Below are 12,701 nucleotides of genomic sequence, written 5' to 3'. Positions count from 1 at the left end.
TCTCCAATACCTTCTTCAGAAGTGACCTAGGAGGATGACAGAAATGTAAGAAAATTCTGGCAGGTGAAACTAAGCTGCTGTGAACTGGAGACCCGCTCCCAGTGAGCAGAACCACAGTCTAATCAAGGGAAATTCCTTACTTGCAAGATAGAGGGACCTGGCAACATGTCCCCATGGCATTTCAGAACAAGTGAATGCTAATGCTTTCTAATGCCCGCCCCCCCTTTATTTTGGCGGCTGACCGGTACAGGGATGGAACCCTGGACCTTGATGTTACTGCCATACTCTAACCAACTGAGCTAACTGGCTGGCTCTTAATGTTTCCCTTTTTTGACTAAGAGTATTTAGTGCAGTCATCCTATGCTTGTTACATCCACTCCATGGATAAGGCAGGTGAGGAGAGATAACATATGCACACATATATGTATTTTTTTAGTTCATAGGTTTCCAGATTAAGGGAAACCGCATTCAAATCTCATGTATACCATAAGACACTGGATTTTGATCCTGACAACATGATTGGATGAGGCTTTTTGTGGTCTTGGGATAAGGGTGAGTTTGTTTTGCTGTGAGACAGATGTAAATAATTGTGGCCAAGAAGGTGGACTGTGATTTACTGAATTGATTCCTTGTGTCAATTCTTTATATTTTCTTGTATCTGCCCCTTTGTCTCATAAATTTGAAGTTCTTCCCACGAAAAGCAACTATACCTATCTGCTCCTTGATCTTGGGCTTTATTGTGGAACTTGCTTTGCCCAATAAGGTTTGTAGACAGTACATAAGCAGGGGATTGCCTTATTGTGTTTCTGCCCTCATCATGAGAAGAGCCTCCCCTAGATACTTGCTTCTCCCTCTGCCTGGGCTCAATAATGAACACAGCTGGAGCTGCCCCATATACCCCAGTCTGAATCAGAGGCTTCCCCACAGACTTGTGAGTAAAATAAATGTTTATTGTTGTATATCACTGAGATTTTGAGGTTGCATGAGCTTTAGCAATACCTAATACAAGGCAGAAATCTCAAATTGTCAGTATTAGACCTGATTTGAGACTGGGTACCCTGGGAGCTTGATGACCAAGTGTAAAATCCTTAGACAGGGAGATGTGGATAACAAAACATTTCCCATTCAAAATGAACACATTAAAGTTCCAAAGCATACAAAGAAATCTACCTCTAAGAAATCGTCTCATGAAATCAATAATCAGAACAATGATTTATTCCAGATTAAACTGAAATAAGACAATCTAAAGAATGAAAATATATGTTTAGCATTCTCAAAAAAGAAATAAATTACATTTAAAAAAAGAATAAATTATGAAACAAAAGCATGCAGAAATGATCCAAGAATAGGTAGAAAGTTTAAAAGTTAGAAGAACATACCAATCAAAATTAAAAATTCAATAGACATTCTAGACTGCACATAGTCTAAGAGAAAATTACTATATTGGAAGGCATTACTGAGGAAGTAATGTGGAATGCAACAGAATTTTAAAAATAAGAATGAGAAAATAAATGACACAGAAACAAATAGAGAGGCTCTATCTACTAAAAATTTCAAAAGAAAGAAGTAGAGAAAATTAAAAAGAAGCAATAACTGAAAAGTTGGAGGGGAAGAACTTTCCAAAACTGAAAAAAGAATAACACCTTAGAGTAAAAGTACATTCTGTATCAAGCAGGTTAAAATATAAATTCATACCTAGACACATTATAGTAAAACTGCAGGATATAGAAAATAAAGATAGAAATTTAAAAGCTACCAAAGAGGGAAAACAATTAACTATAAAGGAATAAAAATCAGACTACCAGATTTCTAACTGATAAAAATAAATGGCAGAACACAATAAAATAATAGCTTTATTTAAACTGCTGAGGGAAAATAATTAACTCTGAATGTAGAATTCTATACTTAGCCAAAAGCTATCATCCAAGAGTGAAAGCAAAATAAAGGCATTTGCAGACAAAAATAAAACGAAACCAAACCCCAAAACACATCTCAGTAAAATAACCACTAAAGACTGCAAGAAGAAAAGTGAATCCCAGGAAATTAAGTTAGATGCAAAAAACAATGGTGATTTTATGGGGATGTGGATAATATCTCAATAAGGTTACTTTTTACAAAAAGAAACAATGGTGAGCATAAAATATGTTGGCATATTTGAATATTAAACTTTAAAAAATAATTTTTATGATAAAAAAGTTGACAATTTCTAGGCAACAATAAAAAGGAAGATAGGAATCTGTTAATAGGTAAATAAAATAATGTCCTTTCTCTGTTTGGAAGGAAGGTAGAAACAACTTCTGAATAACTTTAGACTTTGGTAACAAGTTTATAAATGTGTAGAAAATTTAAATGTGGCCACTAAGGAAAAGGAAAATAATTTATAACTTCCAAATAAGGAGAATATAAAGGGGGAGAGGATATCAACATGGCAGAAGACCAGAACTGAAGAAGCAAATATAAATAATGGTGAACAGAACACACAAAATAAAATGGTAAAAAAAAAAAAAATCCAAATGTCATTAATCACAACAAATGTAAATAGATTAAACTGACCTACTGAATGTCAAACAGTAATGAGATTCCATTAAAATATTAAATCCAGCTACATGTTACTTGCAAAACATGTATCCAAAGTAAACTGTCACAGAAAATTTGAAATAAAGGGATAAAGATATCCTATATAGAGATCTGCTTCTGGAAATGGTATAGGAGCTTTTATCAGACAAAGTCTCCTGCAACAATTATAAGCTCTGGGCAAAATACTAAACACACACAGACAAAAACACATAAACACACAGACAGACAATTATCTCATGGTATTGGAGAATAACCATAACCAGGCAGAAACTAAGGAGAGTAAACTTAAAAGAAGGGAATCACACTGGGCAAGATTCATGTTTATACAGCTTTTGCCGGAGTGCAAGTGTGCTAGAACTCAAGCAAAAAAAAAAAGTGCAGTCTTACTAGTTTGAGAAATCAATGGGCAGAGTTTGGGGATGCCCAATCAACTTGAGAGCAAGAGAGGATCCCCCAGAAAGGACAGAGCCACAAAACAGAGAATCCCAAAATTTCTGATAATCCTCACTCAAATTTTTGGCTCTTTTGCTGTGCATACGCAGGGTGGTGGTGGTGGGAAAACAACAGCTGGAAGGCTGAAAACCCTGACGGAAATTTCAGTGCTGCCCACTGTAAAAAAGACAGTTGAAACTGTGGGTCCAGACAAGCTAAGTGCCTGCTAGAACAAAAATGAACACTATTCAGAAGACGGTAATAGTATAGTCTCTAAAATGATTTATTCCTAATGTCTTCTGCATGACAAAACATTACTAAACATGTGAATGTTTACAGCAGCTAGATTCCCCAAAGTGGAAACCCAAATGTCCATTAATAGGAGAATGGAAACGAATTCAGGGTTATTCTTACAATGGACTGCTATCTAGCCACGACAAGGAATGAACCACTGATATACAAAACAGCATGGATGAATCTCACAGACCTTGTACTGAGTGACAGCAGATAAACACAAGAGTATATACTGTATGACTCCATGTATGTAATGTGTTAGAAAAGGCAAAACCCTCTGTTGTGAAAAAAATCAGAAAAGGATCATCTCGTGTGAGACTGGTAGGAAAGGGGCATGCGACAACTTGCTGCTCCAGTGGAAATGATCTATATCCTAAAGGCACGTGGCTGTCAAGAACTGTGAAGGGTCTGAGGTTTTACTCTACTCATAAGTTAACAAGTTAGCCTGCCACTGTTTCATGTATGTTGGCAGAGGACACAAAACTCCTGCAGCAGAGACAAAGGACTATATTGTTCACAGCACAATATAAGCAGCATAGGTTTCACATTTGCATTGGTTCCTCCTGCCCCTAAATCTTCCTGACAGGGGTGAGGCAGAAGGGCCCAGGTGGATCCTGTGCAAGCAGTTTGCGTCAGAGCTGAGGAACATCAAGCTAAGGGAACCTAAATCTTTTATAAAGACCAGCAAGTCTGCTGGCCCTTTGCCCTGGAAGGTAAAAAACCTGCCTTTTGCTCCTCAGGGAGACACTGTCTTCTAAGACTGTTCACTATATAAACATCCTTGAAAAGATAGTCAGTGCCTCTGTTTGCAAGATAAGCAGAAACACTCAAGACCCACAGAAACAGTCTCCAACAGTGGGTTACAAGAATGTACACATTTGTCAAAATTTATCAAGTCTTACACTTAAGATTTGTGCACTGCATTGTAATTTCTACCTTAAAACATAACAAAACCCTGTAAAACAAACATAAAAAGAGAATTAGGTATGGACAAATTAAGGATGACAGAGAAAGGGGGATACTTTTGTTCTGGTGAATACTCTAAAAATGATCGGTTTGGGAGGAGCCAGCTTGCCTTACTCAAGTGGCAGCTGACCCCACTGTACACTATTTCTTCAAACTATAATTAGCTACATAAGGGCAAAGAATCTACTTTTATTTTCTTCTTCTTACTATGTGTCCTTGGCACACGGTGAATAGGTGCTTAATAATATTATTTGCTAAACAAACTTGTACAACCAAGTAAAAAAGGAAACAACTTTGACCCCCAACCCACTGAGTCATCCTATTTATCTTGCCATCCGTAATCCTTTCCTCTTGCTTTCACTTCCTCTCATCTCAGTTACACTTTTCCCACATTTTCCTTCCACCTCACCCTCTCAGAGCATCATACAATGGAATAAAATGACCCCCCCCATTACATACTGTGTATAGGATAAAGATTTGATACTTCATTCTTAAAACAAACAACAAAACAAAACAGTGGTTGAATTAAACAGTGTGTGAACTTAAGTGGGGCCATGGAGTCATATTTCCTGAGTGTGAATCCCAACTCCACTGCTTACTTGATATGTGTCCTGGCAAAAGTCATTTATCCACTCAGTGCCTTACAGTATTAGTTTCATAGAACTGTTAGATGGTTAAATGGGAAAATGTTTTACAGTGCTTAGAATAGTGATATGGTAAGAGTTTAACAAATTGCTACCTATTTAAAAATCTCTGAGATTTGTAGTGGACTGTAAATTAAGCACTAAAAGGATTGTACAAAACAAACAACAAAAACATAAAATTGAAAAAAAAAACAACTAGCAGAATCTTTAAAGTCTAGTAAGTAGTACCTCAGTTTGAAAAGATGGCATCTAAACAATTATTTAGAATATCTATAGAGAATACAGATTTGTTTACAGAATCTCTGCAGTAGAAGACATACATAGGAATCCATTATACTATAATCCAAATAGCTAAAAATATATTTTGTGCCTATTGTGTGTAAACCGCATGGCTGGGTTTGAGGTTACAAAAATAAAACAAGCTTTGCTCACAAAAACCTTACAATCTACTAGGGGATACAGTACATTTTAGATTTTTAAAAATTATACACAGTCACCAAGGAAAAATGGACAATAGCGAAAGGCAAATACACATATGGCTTTTCAAACTCATTTTAGCTTAAAAATTATAAACTGCACTATATGCAATTTTGTATGTGAGCAAACAGATCTCACTGTAGTCCTATTAAAGATTGTATTATATGATAGTTTTTTCCTAATAGGAACTGCTCTTTCATCAGAGGATAAACCCTACTTGGCAATGGCGAATTGTTCCTTGAACATACTATCTGTACTTTCTAATATTTTGTTTAGATTTGTTTGCATCCATATTCACTGATGAAATAAGAATCTACAGGTTTGGTTTTAATTGCCTTTAAAATTTTGGTATCAGGTTAACACTAATTACACAAAATGAATGTGTATACTCACCTTGCCCTGTCTGAAGGAAAAAATTTATTTACCACAGGAATAATGTGCTTCTCGAGTCTGGAAGAATGCATAAAGTGATCAGAGATCATTTGAGGAGATACAACTCATTCCTACCTGAATTTTTTTCTTTATTCACCTCAGGTTTTCTAATTCTTGAGTGGATTTTCTAAACTTGTGTACTAAACATTTCATAACAAATGTTTAAATTAAAACAGACAATTGAGTATAGCATCTATTTGTAACAATCTCCTGTTTTTTTATTACCTTTATTTCTGATTTTGATTTTTTAAAAAATGTATTTGTGAGGTTGCCTATTAACTTTTTTCTAATTTATTTCTAGTCTTGTTTTCTTGTGTTGCATGTTGAATTCATTCATTCCCCTCCCCCCCATGTAATAATGGCTATCGACTTGCCTTTCAGCATAGCTTTAAACACATCATCCTCTACTTTTTTGCCATTTTGTTTTCACTCTATTTTACTGCATTTTTCTTGACAAAATAGCTATTAAAAGAACGTTTTAAAATTATTTTCTAGGTGACTGTGATTTTATCATTTTTTAGTTTTATTACCTTGTGGTCAAAGAGCAGAGACTGTACAACTTCTATTCTTTAAAATGTGCTGCAGAGGAATTGTTGGGCAACAAGGATTGCTACCCACTCTTTTACAGTCCCTTTAATGTCCAGCAGGTGGGCACCTAATGTTAGGCCCATTTCCTTCCTGCAGGAAATTCAAGGAGGCCCACCGGATCTAGGCTTAGGGTAAATGAGGGTAAGACATATCCTTGCAATAATACCAAAGTACTTAGGACAAAGAGGCTGGAAAGAACACGTTTGTGGTGGTTTTTTTCTTTTTAAATTTGTATCCTGCTGTAAATATTCTAAAGCAGCTGATATACACAAGCTAAGAGATCTTTGAGTCTCTTATGCTGCCTTTGTGATTCGATTTGTAAACTATCCCATTTGAGAAAAAGTTATATCTTCTTTTTCTGTACATTATCAGTTTCGCTTTATTATTTTTCTTTTCATTTTTGGAGGGTAATTTCTCCCGTCTGTTTGATTTGTTATGAAAGTTCACAGAATGTGTTGTCTCCATCACAATACCTACACGTTAAAGTGTAGGCCTTGGCACTTCTACATTTTAGCCCTATATTCTCCTGCAAATAAGCATTAGAGTCTATTTTCTTCACTACTGATCATCATTTTATTAGTGAATATGCCTGTTATTTAGGCTTATGCTTTCTCAAACTGTACTTTGACATACTTTTTGCGTTAGGTGTGTGTGACAGCATTTGATTTCAAGGTGAATCTCTTGGAAAAAGCAAATTATTCCATTTTATTTTTAGAATTTAAACAATTTTGGTCTTGAGTGCTTTTCTTTTTTCTTTCGACTTTTGTCACATATACAATTTCATTTCTGTATTTTTCAAGGATTTAAACAGGAGACATTCTGTTATTTATTTTATTATTAACCATCTTAACAGATTTCAAAATATTCTCATTTTTACATTTAATTATCAAAGTAAAAGACAAAATGTTTTAATTTTTCTTTACAAAAGAATTTTACCCCTTATCTTCCCCTGCCCGCCCCCCCCCCCCAAAAGGCCATTCCTTGTTGGCCTTCTTTACCTTAATCTAGATTCATAAACCCCATTTAAAAATTTTGGAATAAAGAAATCATATAAAAACCTCTTGAGGGCCAGCCTGTGGCTCACTTGGGAGACTGTGGTGCTGATAACACCAAGGCCACGGGTTCAGACCCCTATATAGGGATGGCTGGTTAGCTCACTTGGGAGAGCGTGGTGCTGACAACACCAAGTCAAGGGTTAAGATCCCCTTACTGGTCATCTTTAAAAAAAATTAAATAAATAAATAAATAAAAACCTCGTTTTAAAACTTAAATCTACAACAATTATCTGCATTATCCTAATAGGTTTACTGATTTCAATACTTACCAATTGGCCTTTCCGTTCTAATTCTTTTACTCTTAACTTTTATTCATTTTGGGAGTGTGGTGATTACACCCAAGAAATTTTTTTCCATAAAGGGCAAATGAGCAGTGCATTGCATATCAGTCTTTCTGTCCCCTTCACAAATTGGAAGAGTAGAAAAATCCTTAACTACAAAACTGTAGACACTGCTCTATTTCAGCTGGCATTTAAAATGTGTAGAATGGATACCTATACTGGGGCCAACCACCCGCCCCCCCCCCCAAATAAAAGAAAATAAAATGTATAGAAGAGGATCTTCAGACTTGTCCCTTTTTTTTTTGGATCAACAAGATTTCTTCTATTAAAACTGATTATCGTTTATCTTGTTGTCTTCTTTGTCTATTATTCAAAGGATAAATGTCTGTAATCATCCTTTTTTATCTGTACCTTTTCTCTCATGTATTTTCTGAGCATCCTTTTGGTTTATTATAGCTTATTCAAGCTGCAAAATCCCTTAAAGGAAAGCTTATTAAGTACAGTACATAACATCAATGAAGACAGCTCTGATCTGGCTGCTGAAAAAGTGAGGGGACCCCCTCCATTTTCCCTTTGTGGGCTCCTGAGAACCCATCAGATTCTGAAAAGCAGTTTAATATTTACTGTTCTTCATCATGGATTAGATTTTCTTTAGAGCCATGACGATTTACTGTTTCTGACACAAGTTTTAATTTAGCTTCTCCCTTTCTTTTCCTACTCTCTCACTCTTCTCCTGCTTCTTGTCATCATAATGCCTTGTTGCACCATAGTGAGACCCAAGCAGACATTTTCTAATATTTCTTGCTATACATGCACTGGAAGAATAAAGAAAGCCCTTCCTTCTAAATGCTTCAGGACATTGCTCTTCTCTCACACTGCAGGAACTGTCTGTTCCACTAGCCTTATGCTGATTTTTGCTTTACTCATTAAGAAACAAAAACTTAAATGAAAAAATGCATAATCCATAAAGAGTAGTTCAAAAATTATCACAAAGTTATCATCTGGTCAAGATTGAACAAAATTACTAGAACATCATAAGCCCTCTTTGTGACCCTTTCCCGTTCCATTCTGCCCAAAGGTATGTTTTGCTTGTTTTGTGCTCTGTAAGTAGGAATAGCACAGCATTTTCTTTTGTTGGTTGGTTTCTTTGGCTCAATATTATTTGTAAGATTCATCCAAATTATTATGCATTGTAAGTTAGCTAATTTCCTTGCTATAAAGTATCTCACTGTATGCATTCTGTTTATGGATACTGGGATTGTTTCCACTTTGAGGCTATAATGAATAATGTTAAGAACATTCTTGTATATATGTCTTTTTTGCACATACATGTACTCATCTCTGCTGGATATATGCTTAGAGGTGGGATTACTGAGTTGAAGGTACATGTATGTTAAGCTTGAGTAGATACTGTCACTTTCCAAAGTGGTTGTGCCAATTTACACTCCCACCAGCAGTTGCTGTTGTTCCACAGCCTCACCAATACATGGTATTGTCAATATTTTAATTTTTGCTGTTCATACCATGTAGGGGTATCTTACTGTAGTTTTAATGGGCATTTCCTTGAAGACTAATATGGCTGAACATTTAATAGTTTTAAGAGATTCTTAAATGTGTATTAACTGTCAAAGTAAAAAGGAGAATAATGTATAATGTTTCTTTACAAAAAATAAAAAATTTGCCCAATCCTCCCATCCTCTGCCAAAAAAAGAAACTGCCATCCCCTCTTGGCCTTCTTTTGTAAAGTGCTATTTCAAATCTCTTATCCATTTAGTTACTCATTTCTCAATGAGGTTAGATTCATCTACGCCAGTTGCAGGGGAACTGTCAGACTCTGAGGATTGCTTTCAGCTTTTAGTCCATTTAAATGCTGATGTTAATATCCAGCAGGTGGTCAGAAATGTTAGACCCATTTCATTACTCCAGGAAACACTAGGAGGTCCATCAGTTATAGGGTAGGAAAGGGAAAGGGACTTCTTTGCAATAACATCAAAGTTCTCAGGACAAATAAAACAGACAGAACACCACTCCTACCGCACTCCCCCCACCCCCCGTCGCCCTAAGTATTCTAAATCAGTGGGTTTGCAGAAGCTAAGAGATCTGTCTGTGTCACTTACACTGCCTTTGCCATTCAGCATTTCTATTCTAGTCAGAGGTAGGATCTTTTTATGACCCCTCTGCTTAGGTGAATGCCAGTGTGGTTCTCTCGATTAGGAAAACCTCCAAGATAGTGCACCTTCAGGATCACTAGTTAAGAAATGCAGAATGAAGTCTATTCTGATGGGACTCTCAATAGCTGTCTCAAATTTCAAGTATAGCCTTTTCATACATAAGGTAATAAAGTGTTTGAAGATGGGAAGCTGATGGAGTTTGGATATGTTGTCCCCTCCAAAACTCGTGTGGAAATTTGATCCCCAATGTGGCAGTGTTGGAAACTGATTGAGTCATGGGGGTGGATGATTAATGCTCTCCCTGGGGGAGGGGGGATTAATGAGTGAGTTCTTGCTCTATATAGTTCCCGCGAGAGCTCGTTGCTTAAAAAGACCCTGGCACCTTCTCTCTCTCTTGCTTCCTCTCGCCATGTGATCTGCTTGTACCTGCCAGCTGCCTGTCACTTTCCGCTATGAGTAGAAGCAGCCTGAGGCCTGTGCCAGATGCAGCTGTCCCAGAATCGTAAGCCAAATAAACGTCCGTTCTTTATAAATTACCCAGTCTCAGGTATTCCGTTACAGCAACACAAAATGGACTAAAACAGAAGCTAAGGTGTCATCTTGCCTTACTGACAAGTTGTTTTGATGTAGAATTTGACTCAGCAGTTTTTTTTTAAATTTCACCTCTTACTGCTTTATTTAGTAGTAATTCCTTCTAGTTTCCACTATTCTTACCTAAGTGTCTATGACTGATATGAATTTTTTTCTTCTGTTTGATGTCTTCACGGGTATTTTTGTATAACATTGACAGAAGATGATTGGAGGTGTTTGTATTTACACTGCAAAGTATTATCTTTCTTATTTTCTAGATGAGAAAACAGGTCCAAAGGGTAATGTGGGTGCCATATATTAAACCTGCTCTTCGGGAACTGAAGTCTAATAATACCAACAAGATCTAGAGGACATGATAAATTCCTATTTTATAAATAACTGAAAGTTATTAAGTAGAAGCTAGGTATTCTAACCTTTTGTGATAATGCAAAAAAGATCTACTTCCATTCCTTTTTGTGTGAAATACTTCCTTTGGGTTACTACAGTAAAATAGGACTGGGTTGGGTGAAAGATGGGACTACATTACAGTACCTGATATAGACTCCTTATTGCCTATTATTCCCAGATTTAGGGTAAAAGTGGTAGGAGATAAGCCCTAATTTCTGGTGAAAGAATTAAACCAAGATATTACCTAATGGTAGTTGAACTCTGGTAGTTGGGGATATAAGTGCTCTCTCTCCCAGCACACTCTTTTTTTTGCCATTGTTGGTTCAATCTTGATATTGCCAAAGCAGGTCACCCTGTCCAGTGCTCTTAGCAACTACTGTAGATTTTTCCTAAAGTCGTCCTACAAGTAACAAATTGTGATCTTCTTTGTCTTCCCCAAAATGTCCCATATGCACTTATATTCTTAAGTTACTAATGTACTAGTGTGGAAGAGGAAGGAAGTCTTTTGTGCAATGGATCAATAATATGAGAATGTAAAAACCATCTCCTAGGGCTAAAACCCAACACAACAGAAAGGCTTTGTTGATGATAAGAGGAAAAAATTAAATTATGCATTTTTATATATCACATCTTCCAGTAAATTAGTAAATCACTATAAAGTAGATGACTTTAGTTATTTTTTCAGCATTAAAAACAAACAAAATGAGCAAACAGAAAAACAAACAAAACCCTAAAAAACTCTGTGCCAATAAATGCTGTTGACCTATGTATTGCTAATTCTGGAAAACGATGTTAAAATATGACCAAGAAAATCAGTGAGTTGCAATGTTATTTCCCTACAAAATTAGAAAAGGAGATGCAGAATTCAAACAGTGTAGTTTCACAGGAGTGTTTATGAGTACGCACTTTGGTTATCCTACTGAGCTCAATATTTCCAGTTTCTGTGGAAAACAGTATGTTTCATATAGTTTCTGAGTTCTGTATCTCAAATAAAAATAATTGTTCTATAATAGTCTCCTGATGCCTTACTTCTACCACTTTGTACTGCCTGTCAGCTGAGTAGTTTCTATGGTGCCACAGTGGCCAACTTGCATACATGGACCTTGACATCCAGATATTGGCTTTAATTCATATATGACAGTTACAGGACTCCCTTTTTCTGTAATAACCACTCAAAAGGATTTTCACAGGGCCTGGCAACTTTCTCAAAATATAGTGGGAGCTCATTTTCTCCAAGGACAATTCTTGTCTATCTTAAAGTCAATGCTTGGTCACTGTAATGAATGAGCTGTAACTTTATATTTTTATAAATATTTCTATCTGATCCCCTAGCAATACCATACCTTCAGTTCCCAGGATCCATGTGTTCTTGAGCTACTGTTTCTAGAAAAGGAAATAATGCAATCCATTTATTAGAATTCAGATATTAAAATAAAACTTCTTATCTAATAAGGATGATCTTTATGTTTTCTCTACTGAAATCATATGTAAAAATAACTGTAATGATTTTTAATAGAGCTTACCATCACATATGGAAGAAATAAAGCCTTCACGTGGCTGTAACTATGTGAAAAGGCCATATAAATATTTCATTTTTTCTTGCCTTCACTGATTTTTAGTTTCAGGTATTTATTAAAGTTAACTGAACAGTAAAGTTCACCTACAGATCAACAGGTTTTTGGGTACACCAAAAAAAAAAAGCATTCATTTTACAAGAGGATTCACAAACATCAAAAAATATTTACTACTACTAAAAAATATATTTACTGACATGAAAAAGCTGCCCTGTCATTTTATTATTTATAA

Source organism: Cynocephalus volans, chromosome 1 (genome assembly GCF_027409185.1).
Source record: "Cynocephalus volans isolate mCynVol1 chromosome 1, mCynVol1.pri, whole genome shotgun sequence".
In the NCBI taxonomy this organism is placed as follows: Eukaryota; Metazoa; Chordata; class Mammalia; order Dermoptera; family Cynocephalidae; genus Cynocephalus; species Cynocephalus volans.
The sequence above is the reverse complement of the archived record's forward strand: the minus strand, read 5'-3'. Positions refer to the sequence as shown.